The sequence below is a fragment of the Lithobates pipiens genome, unplaced genomic scaffold, assembly GCF_037356315.1.
Source record: "Lithobates pipiens isolate NorthernLeopardFrog02 unplaced genomic scaffold, aLitPip1_a1.2 Scaffold_8, whole genome shotgun sequence".
In the NCBI taxonomy this organism is placed as follows: domain Eukaryota; kingdom Metazoa; phylum Chordata; class Amphibia; order Anura; family Ranidae; genus Lithobates; species Lithobates pipiens.
The window spans coordinates 470,910,217-470,919,320 of record NW_027507903.1 but is presented as its reverse complement, the minus strand read 5'-3'; positions in this window follow the sequence as shown (position 1 = coordinate 470,919,320).

Sequence of the window (9,104 nt, the reverse complement as noted above, 5' to 3'; positions counted from 1 at the left end):
CCTTCCACTATTTATTATAGAGTATTCAGACTGTACACAAAAAGAGATATTTCTATAAATTGAAATGTTTCTACAGCAACCGTATCACAAAGGAGGAGATTTACTAAAACTAGTGCAGTTAGAATCTGGTGCAGCTGTGCATGGTAGCCAATCAGCTTCTAACTTCAGATTGTTCAATTAAGCTTTGGCACTTAAGGCTTGATTCACACTAATGCATTTTTTAATGCATTTTGCAGAAATGCAGGGAAATTTTTTTAACATGGGTTCCTATGGAACATGTTCACATCAATGAAAGGCTCGGGGACTTTTTTCCTGCAAAATGCAGCGTTTTGCATGTAATAGAATTCAATGGACCCGCATCCAAAACGCAAGTACCGTGTTTTTACCACGATTTGCGTTTTGCGTTTTTTTTCTCAATTTTTTTTCTTTTAGCCGGCATTTTTTTTTTACATTCAGCGGGAAGTTAGCTGAAGGCTGATGACTCATCGGTTGCTAAGGACACGGCTGTCTGTTTCCAGGCCCTCACCTTGGCAACCAGCTAGATACAGTGTAAAAAAAATCACGTCAAAACCACTGTAAAAACGCATGTCCAAAAATGCGGCAATCACCGCAAAAAGCACTACAGAAATGCTCAAAAGCAACATGCATAGATGTGAATCCAGCCTTAAACCTGAAAGCTGATTGGTTTCAAAGCAGAGCTGCACCAGATTTTGCACACTCCGGTAAAACAGGAGGGCACATGGAAACCTGAATCCCTTGGAAAGGTTGGGAAACCCATGTTTCAGCTCCCCATACAACTCTTATGTCTAAGTCACCCTGTGCCATCCTGGTACAGGGTGAGTGAGAAAATATATCTTGGATTACTTAAAATGTAAGTAAGTAATATTTATCCACAGTATCTCCCAGGATATATGTAAAGATTATTCTTAGGTTGTTAATTCGGAACAATACACAATCCTTGAAAGAGCTGATTACATTGACCTCCGGAGACAGACTGTCTCGTCACCTAGGCTGCCTTAAGTGCTGGGGCAATTAACATGTTAATTGTGTAATTGTCTTTTAAGTTGTTTCTATAGGGGAGGGAGGAGTATCCATGAGCAGCCCTACCTCGTTATCTACCCCCTTGTGTAAAATGTGTATAAAAGGCTGTAGTCTGTCCAATAAAGGATTCAAGATTCTATAAGCTATTTTCAGCTAGACTTGTATTCAATGCAGCTATGAGAATATATCTCTCTGATAGCCAGATTGGAGGAAGCGGAATATACTGACAGAAGCACTCAATCGGAGTGTGAGATCGGATCCGTCACATTGGTGGCAAGCAGTGGGTTGCTTCCTGGGACATCCAAAACTCTACTGGGATCCAAGATCAGGATAGCAGACTTAGGTCACCCCAGCGGAGATATGAACCTGGCATCAGAGTTCTCGGGGCTGCTGCGGATCGTCCTTTCAGCATACACCAGGACTGTGTCTGAGGATGAATACCTGGAGCTCAGGCAGCAGATTCGTGTGGAGCTCTGGATTGGAGCCCTCCAGCTCGCTGGTATAAAATAGGGCAAGTGCTTTCCAACCCAAGAGCAACGGGTTTGAGGACCTGCGAGACCCTTGAGGACCTGCGAGAATATAAAGAGGCTATGCTCGGTCTTGCAGGGGTGTCAGAGCTTAAACCTGATCTGGACTATTTGTTAAGGAAGGAACAGCATCTGGAAAGGGCATACAGGAAACTGCTAGAACACGTTCAGCAGCATGCCAGAGATTCGGCAGTGGAAACTCCGGAGATTGTTGTCCCCAAACCTGAAGTGCTGACAACAGGGCAGAGTTCTGCTAACTTCTGCCCAGCACCAACAGTGGCTTCGGCCTTCTTGAGGGAAGAGGTAGTCAGCCTTTCTCCCACAACACTGACAGGGACATGTGATTTTCTGCCAGCAGCATCTATGGAGTTACAACAAACTTCTCCAGCTGAGGATCTGGTACCTGAACAGAGGGTTCAAGACCTCTGTCCCACACTTTTAGCAATTCCAGAGACTGGGGATTTAATAGACGTTTCTGTAGACGAGGAACCACCTAGCAAACCCCCAGCAGAAGTGCTGGCAACCGGACAGAGGGTCCAAGACCTTTGCCCCACACCTGCAGCAATTCTGGAGGCCCAGGGTGAGGAGGTGGCAGTCTATCATGAGCTGCAGATCAGGATCCAAGGAGAGAATGCAGTCGTCACCTCACAACTGCAGCTTGATCTGGTGTCAGTGGATGGGCCTGTGGTCTCATCTTAACAGAACACCAGCAGAAGTGCTAGCAACCGGGCAGAGTGCTACCAAGCTCTGCCCAGCACCGGCAACAACTGCGGAGTTACAGGTAGCTATGGCAGTCAGCCTCTCTCCCCAACAGTTAGCTGGAGCAGATGAAGTAGGGAAGCTCCTACGGCCAGCTGAACTGCTGGCAACGGATCAGAGCGCTGCTGGCCTCTGCCCACAACAGAGGACAGATTTCCTGTAAAGGTGGATGGGACTTCAGTCTCCACCTGTATACCTCAGGGATTCTGGGCAGTAGGCCCAGATGCCCAACAGCATGACGGACTGGGCCCAACCACCCTGTCTTCTCTCTTGCGGCTAAAGGGACTCCAGGGAGAAGGACCGGTCTGCACTTCCCCCCAGCAGGGAGTATGTTCTATGAGAGAGGCAGAGGTTGGCTGGGTGAGTAGTGCTCTGTTTGGAACAATTTGTTTGGGGTACTGTGTGGGTACAGGCATCAGAGGACTGGAACTATGGACTAACTTCAGAGTCAACCCATCTGGGGTCTCCTCCTGAGTTCCCCTTTCACATGGACGGCTGTTCTGCTGCAGTTTAGCATGTTTATTTTTTTTCTGTGAAATGCAAGACTCCAGGCACAGCGATCAGCTGCATTTGTACAGTGCAATTACATGCGTTTACGTGCGTTTCTGTGCAGTTGCGTTCAGCTGCAGTTATCTAATATTGCCGTTCCCATAGCAACCCTTTTTTTAATTTCTTTTTTTGGTCCCTTGAATCCCTTCTCGCGCTGCTATCCGCAGTTGACACAAAAGACTGCGATTACCTGCGGTTATGTGCATATAGCTGAGCCACATCGCACCTGGACGCATTCAATTCTATTTTTTCTATTCGCACCGAACTGCATGTAACGAAATCGCGGCTAAATGCTGTGTGTGAATGGGGCCATAGGAAAGCATTGTGTGCTTTTAGCTGCGGTAGAAAACTAGAAAATCTGCAGCTAAAAGCACCATTCTATCCATCTGTGTGAAAGGGGCCTTAGTCTTCTGCCGAAAGGGGAGAGATGTGACGGGAGGGCACATGGAAACCAGAATCCCTTGGAAAGGTTGGGAAACCCATGTTTCAGCTCCCCATACAACTCTTATGTCTAAGTCACCCTGTGCCATCTGGGTACAGGGTGAGTGAGAAAATATATCTTGGATTACTTAAAATGTAAGTAAGTAATATTTATCCACAGTATCTCCCAGGATATATGTAAAGACTATTCTTAGGTTGTTAATTCAGAACAATACACAATCCTTGAAAGAGCTGATTACATTGACCTCCGGAGATGGACTGTCTGGTCACCTAGGCTGCCTTAAGTGCTGGGGTAATTAACATGTTAATTGTGTAATTGTCTTTTAAGTTGTTGCTATAGGGTAGGGGGGAGTATCCATGAGCAGCCCTACCTCGTTATCTACCCCCTTGTGTAAAATGTGTATAAAAGGCTGTAGTCTGTCCAATAAAGGATGCATGATTCTACGAGCTATTTTCGGCTAGACTTGTATTCAATGCAGCTATGAGAATATATCTCTCTGATAGCCAGATTGGAGGAAGCGGGATATACTGACGGAAGCACTCAATCGGAGTGTGGGATCAGATCCGTCACATTGGTGGCAAGCAGTGGGTTGCTTCCTGCAGTCTGGGACATCCAAACCTCCACTGGGATCCAAGATCAGGATAGCAGACTTAGGTCACCCCAGCGGACATATGGACCTGGCATCAGAGTTCCCGGGGCTGCTGCGGATCGTCCTTTCAGCATACACCAGGACTGTGTCTGAGGACGAACACCTGGAGCTCAGGCAGCAGATTCGTGTGGAGCTCTGGATTGGAGCCCTCCAGCTCGCTGGTATAAAACAGGGCAAGTGCTTTCCAACCCAAGAGCAACGGGCCAGTGACCAACGGGCATTGCGGATGACATTCCTGGGAGAGCTGCCCCAGGAGCAATGGGTGACTGATTTGGACAGGCTTGTCCAGCAGGAGATAGAGCTGGACAATCATTATTGGGCTCTGCAATGGCATGCAGAGCAGGGATATTTAGGGGAGACAACAGAATGCTCTCCAGAGGGATATGACTTTGGAGGCCCTGGATTGCTGTGGGAGAGCCTTACAGATCGTTTTGTATTTGGCGATGAAGGGGAAACTACCCTTGAGGACCTGCGAGAATATAAAGAGGCTATGCTCGGTCTTGCAGGGGTGTCAGAGCTTAAACCTGATCTGGACCATTTGTTAAGGAAGGAACAGCATCATAGTCAGATTGGAGGAAGCGGGATATACTGACGGAAGCACTCAAGTGTGGGATCGGATCCGTCACAATCATTATTACAAATAAAAAATTAATTAACATCTGTTGTTTAATACATGTGAGAATATGATATTGAGGTACCCCTTACAGTGGAAGTAAACCTCAGTTCTGTAATTGTACCTATAGGTAAGCCCATAATAAGACTTACCTATTGGCACTGTAAATACCTCCTAAACGTGCACCATTTAGGAGATATTTACTATATATGCAGCTGATGACATCTGCGGCGCATGCGCTCTGAAGGAACAGCCACCCGCGCCGTTCCTTCAGAATCCTGTGCCGTAAGTGACAGCATGTGAGGGAGTGCCCTCATCACAGCTCCGGCCAGTCACACAGCTGGAGTCTGTGGACCTGAAAGGAAGACAAGTGAAGATGGAAGCTACCTCTGGTGAGATCGCATCTCTGGAAGGCTTCGTTTTCAGGTAAGCTTCACATAATGTGCTAGTATGCGACACATACTAGCACATTATGCCTTTACCTTGCAGGTCTGAAAAAAGAACCCAGTGGTTTACAACCACTTTAAGGAGCTGCTGAGTATTAATGAGCCCTTCTAGCTTGTCTAGCAGTAGCAATAACCTGTCTAGGGGTAACAATATATGCCCCAAACAGCCATTGTATAGAGGCATACAAGAAACATCACCATACTTTGCATCACTTTACATTGTAGATGTTAAACAGATGGAGTTGTCTGTAGAAATATTACCAGGAGCTCAATCTGCAAAAAAAAAGACAAGAAAAAAACAACAAACTATTCATATGACAAAGCCTCCTGGGAGACTGACGCTTCTTCCCAATAACTTATGGGGAACATAAACATGTTACATAAACTTGGTCTTTCAAAAAAAAAATCTATTTTTTGAAGTCTGAAGTCCACCCTCGCTTTCCATTACTTTATCACCACCTAGTGGCAGAAAAACGTGTATCTCAACACCTAGTCCTCTTTTTTTCAGAGATTCACTATTACAAAACTAGTAAAAAGCTGACTATAAGCCCTCAAAGAGCTTTCTAGGAACACAGCCAAACTCACACCCACTGAAAGAAACAAAAATGAAACTCCAAACCTTAACTTGGGAAATACCTGCCCATTCACATTTTTCTTACTGTCTTAGTAAACCCAAAGTCCAGTAGGCCCATTCTTGGCTCCGGAGCCCCAACTCTTTCTCTTTGTTGGCTTTGTATTACCATAGTACAGCAGGATTTTCCTTAGATTCCAACAACTTAAACATAGATTCAAAGACAATCCAGGACAAATGGTGAAACAACACAATGGGGTTTATTTACTAAAACTGAAGAGTGCAGAATCTGGTGCAGCTGTGTATGGCAGCCAATCAGCTTTTGTATGCTCCAGTTTTAGTAAATCTCCCCCAGTGCTTTATCTCAGGCAAATCACCACTCTTTTGGGGTTGACACAACTGTTGTATTTATCTCCAAACCACCTATGTAACTTTGGGATTCCTAAAGTACTTTCAAACAGTGGAGTCATAACAATCAGTTCTTTGCTTTATTTATCGCCTTCATTATTCTCTTAGACACATGTAAGGATTAAGGGGTGTCTAAACAAAATATGGTTGACCGTATGTCTTACTAAATACATGTATTTTTCTATCCTTCTCTGTAAAATAAGGACTCAGTCATCTATTGTCACGTACTCATCAAGAAGAGGCCGCATCAGCCCTAAAAAGCAGTCTACGCCCAGAAGATTGTCTTATCAGCTGATAACACCCGGAGAATTGTCTTTACTTTGAAAATGTTGTTTTTTTTACATTTGCTGATGTTTGCCCTTTTCTGTCTATAAAAGATGTAATAAAGAAGCCTCAGAGCCAGAGTCAGTCAGAGACAGTCAGAGTTAACGACGGACTTCTGAGCAGAAATACTGAATAATACCTCCGTGTCTCTTTGCTTGGATAAGAACTCTAACTAACAATTGGGAAACGGTAACATAACCTGACAAATAGGTGACTTGTTGAGGTCACACCTAACATTTCTGGCGCCCGAACAGGGACTCGCTGAAGAAACTACAAGAGGCGAACGAACATAAGGACGGAACAAAAAGGCTGGGCACATCAAGAACCACAGACAAATCCTGCGCAGGTAAGAAAAGCTTTATTTTCTTATAAACTCTGTGCTTCTTAGATTTGTGCCCACCTGATCTGTCTGAATTGTTCTTCAGGTAAACACCAACCTCTGTAGTAAGCGGGTCTTGAACTTAATATTTTGGCTTATGTTACCGTTGTTTCTTGTCTGTCTACTTGTCATCTGTCTGTTGTGAATGAGATAAGCCCTGTTTGTATGGTGTGAATTGAAACATATATCATCCCAATGGGTAACGGAATGCGCCCTTAACTCGTAAGAGTACTTTGGGGGTCCGACACTTAAGTTTGATATACGCTTTTTGATTCATGAGCCTAAAAACGGGTTGAAAGTATAAGTCCTGACTGCCTCAATAAAGCAGGAATAAGAAACGAATGCTGAGAGATTCCATGGTAATGGGACGGAAATAAGGTCTCCACAAAGTCCCGGAGACCTAGTCATATGTGTTTGGCCACCAAAAGGGAATGCTTGTATATGTTGTAGCTGTCAGTCTGGTCATAATATTTGTCAGTTGGCTAGCATATAAGGTAATTCGATTTCAGAAATCTCATATAGGAGAGGTTTTTAGTATTTTGGCACCCTAGGAGGAGAAGGCAACGAGACACTTAGTAAGTGATCCAAACGCCACCTAGGCAGGACTGTCAAAATGGGCCAGACACATGGTAAACCCCAGGAGGAATCTCAGAAATGTTATGCTGTTAAAGACATAATTACAATGTTGTATGGGAAGGATAAGGCACAGGGCACAAATAGGATTCTCAAGAAATTGGGGATGGATGGAGAAAATGGATTAAGTGTAGAAGGTTGGGAAGAAATAAAGAAAGACAGACAGGGAGAGATATTGCAGAACGGATGGGTATCACAAATACAATGTTTAATTAAGGTTTCCAACAGGGCTAAAGAGGAGGGATGGGAGTATTGTCAGGAAAAGGGTGGATGGGATATGAAGGTCCGACACAAAAGTCTTCCTTCTGCTCCCGGCGATAGGGTTAATACGGGAGATACTCCACCTCCTTATAACACTACCACACCAGGTAGCGAAAGACCAAAACTTTATCCTTCCTTAAGAGGAAGAGGATGGGTATGCCGAGTATGCGGTACCCAGAACCCAGACTGGGCACAGGAATGTGTGCATTGCGGCGCTCAAAGACCAGAGCCCCTAGCTCCAGTCCATAGTCGGACTAGGGTAATACAAGTAAATAATCCAAATGCGGGTCAAGCAGGACAGCCACCTACAGTGACCCGACAAGTCGTTCTGAGGACATGGACACCTTGGTCGGCTGACACTCTTATGGCATTAATACAGAATGCTCCTGATCCCGTAGCAAAACCTGCCGCATTCTGTAGATTCGTGACACAATTACTAGACACACATGAAGCAACTTGGCAAGATGGGGAAGATTTGTGTAGACATAAAATGACACTAACGATGTTTAATCAATTTATGAATGAAATTGCTCCACATAGACCACAAGGGGATCCAGCGGCAGATCCACCAGGAATACACCCTCGTCATATAGACTCTAGACCCCTGTTTATAGCTCAGTTACGAGAATTTTGCCAAGGGAAACAGCAGGAAAGGGGTTCGACAGCGCCCATAAAACAGGCCCCAGGTCAGACTGTTACAGAATTTTACCTCAACATGGAAAGCATGATGGCTGACGAAGGTCTAGATTTAGCCTTACCCGTCACCATTAGGGCTTTCAATCGACAGTTTATGGAAGGACTAGTACCCCAAATAGGTGACAAACTGAAGGCATGTACTCCCGAATGGAGAGCCATACGGGACAGAGGAACATTGTTGCAGAAAGCACAAGGCATAGAGGCTGATTTAGCAGAAACTAAACCCAGAAGGACACCGGGAGTTAACACTGTTGCCCGGGTCAATGAAGGAGGGAATTCCTCCCGTAAACCTCTTACCTGTTATTACTGCAACAAGGTGGGACATATAAAAAGAGACTGTAGGAAAAGGATAAAAGACGAACAGGAAGGAAACACGGACAGAGACACGAGGGACTACAGACAGAGGCGTACCAATGATAGGGACGATCCGACCGCATGACTTGCCCCAGTCCTAGCTGAATCAGAGAACAAAATGCTCCACATGTTGATGAAGGTGGAAGGTAAACATATTCCTTGTTTGGTTGACACAGGAGCGTCACGCAGTCTGTTGTCTGATTCAGTAGTCCCTCCACACATGACGTCCCGTGACACCATACCCATAAGTGGTTATGACGGACTCCTGACTGATGCCCCACTGACTAAACCTTAAAAAGTAAAAATAGGGGGAATGGCAACCGCCTGACACTTGTGTATTGTTGCAATATGTAGATGACCTATTGTTATGTTGTCCAGATAACGATACTTGTTTAAAAGCCACTCTCTCATTGTTACAATTCCTGGCTGAAAAAGGGTGCAAGGTGAATAGA